The sequence below is a fragment of the Cucumis melo genome, chromosome 1, assembly GCF_025177605.1.
Source record: "Cucumis melo cultivar AY chromosome 1, USDA_Cmelo_AY_1.0, whole genome shotgun sequence".
Taxonomy (NCBI): Eukaryota; Viridiplantae; Streptophyta; class Magnoliopsida; order Cucurbitales; family Cucurbitaceae; genus Cucumis; species Cucumis melo.
Window position 1 is genome coordinate 17,817,173 of NC_066857.1, and position 2,132 is coordinate 17,819,304.

Consider the following 2,132-nt stretch of genomic DNA (forward strand, 5'->3'; position numbering starts at 1 on the left):
TCCCAATTAAAGCAGATCCTAAACAGTAAGGAAAAATGTAACGCCCCAAAGTAAGTAATTTTAAGTTAAAGTATTCTAAGTTTATGTAACGACCCAACTCCTTATACTGAATCGAAGTCATTACTAAATATAGAACAAGTGGTTTAAGTCATAAAATTTAGTAAAACGCATAAGGTTTGAGAAATTTTATTTATGAAAATCCAAACAAGATAGTTATGCAAAAATGAAATGCGTTCTAAAGTCCTACTCGGGCCCTATCTACATAAAAGATGGTAAATAATGAAGAATACTCAAACTCAGGTACTAAAAAAAGAATAAGCGGAAGCAGAAGTCCCTATGGCTCGCCACGGTCACTTCGGGTCGCTCGCCAGCTTGCCTTTGCCCTTGCCTCGTCCTCTACCTGAAAACATGACATGAAGAGAGTGAGTATAAAATACTCAGTAAGGGACCCACTACTAGTCCCACTAGGTGCCTGTTAACTTCCTGTCAGAGTCCTGTAACTAGTACCCAATCTCTGGCACGTTCCCGAACACGTGCAACATGCGCTCCCGTAGGAACGTAACTCTGGTCTTCGGTGCCCCGGGGGACACCTAGGACAATCGGGATGCGAGGACCCCGTCGAGTCACTCGAGTCATATCTATATCCATGCTAGACTGGTGTCCCGTCGGACCGCACAGTCCTAAATAGGTGGTGATCCCGAAGGACACCCATGCAGGTACGACTCTAACAGGTTAAGCTAACAGGTACCCTAATCGCAGTATACATACACATGGCGTCATCATATAACATAACAGATAAATCATCATTACACTCTCCATCTCGACACCCCTCGTACAGCCATAATAGTTCTCGTTATCACAACAACATGCTATAATATAACCATATCATCATTTGCATCATACTATCATTGATTTCATGCATCGTGCAGTCTAGTCCTCAACATGCACAATTGAAGGTATACGTGATCTCATAATTCTAAACATGGAGCTAGTAGTAGAATCTCTTACCTGGAGATTTACTTGGCGAATTCTAAAAGTAAGAAAAGGTGTGCTTTCCAAGCAGCAGGACCCTAAAAGATTAGAAACAACAATTAAACCTAACCTTCAAGGAACAGAGACCCAAGAGTCGTTTGAAGCAACTTACCCCAAAATCAAGGTTGCGCTAACTCCCTTTAAGTCGAGAAAGAATCCCACGCTCCAACACCAATTTGTCCAACCGGCCCCCTTTCAGAAAGATAATTTAATTCAACCATTAAATTGTTTAAAGAAACTAAAATTCCTCTTCGTTGGGTATACCAAATCCCAATTATCTTCCAAAACTTACCAAGGAACGTGGGGAACGGCCAAAATTTGTGTGGCTCCAAAAGGTAGGGATCGGCTCAGCTTGATTGGCTGGAAGAGCAAGGATCGGCTCGTGTGCAGGCGCGGCTCGGCTCAGTAGTAGGCGCGGCTCGGCTCGGCGCAGGAGCTGCGCGCGTGCGGCTCGGCTCGGCAAAGGAGTTGCGCGCGTGCGGCTCGGCTTGATAGGTTGGACACGGTGCGGCTGGGCTGCGCGGGGCGATCGGGTCGCGGGGAGCTTCGGCCGGGTCGGGTCTTCGCGCAACGTGACGCTGACTTTCGGACTAGGGTGGTGCGACGGGTTGCGGCGGTCCGGCTTAAAACTACGGCTTCGCTCGGGACGGCTCCAGACGGAGGCTTCGGCTTGATCTGCGTCGGATCGAAGCGGCGCGACTCGGCTTCGGCTGGCCGACACGGCTTCGGCTTGCAGGAGCGCGGTGGATCGGCTTCGGACGGCGACTGCGAGAGACGGCTGTGCGATGGACGCCCGACGTGCGCGGATCGACTTGGACGGATCTCCGACGCGGCTGGGAGGATGGCGTCGGCCCGGTGGCGTGCGGCGGTCGTTCGGCGGCGGCGGCTATGGTGGGAGCAAAGTGGGGCTAGGGTTTTCTTGGGAAGGTGATGAGTTTCACGCCTCCCAATGCCCCCTTTTTAAAAGAATAAAAATAATTAAAAAGATAAAATAAACCCACATAAAATTACTTTCTTTTCTTCTTTTATTATTAATTTCTTTTCTACTTTAATCCAATGGAAACTCTCCTCTCTCTCTCTCTTCATTAAAGCCACCATTG

The 2,132-nt window shown here is 48.3% G+C and overlaps 1 long non-coding RNA gene across 1 annotated transcript; it reads right to left on the reverse strand.

Moving 5' to 3' along the window:
* Positions 1-257: 257 nt before the first annotated feature.
* On the reverse strand, positions 258-1,853 carry LOC127149936 (uncharacterized). Its single transcript, XR_007821809.1, has 4 exons — positions 1,325-1,853; positions 1,145-1,224; positions 1,009-1,070; positions 258-400 (listed from the first exon to the last, which is right to left on the reverse strand). It is a non-coding gene; the product is annotated as an uncharacterized LOC127149936 (long non-coding RNA).
* Between the last annotated feature and the right edge of the window lie 279 nt (positions 1,854-2,132).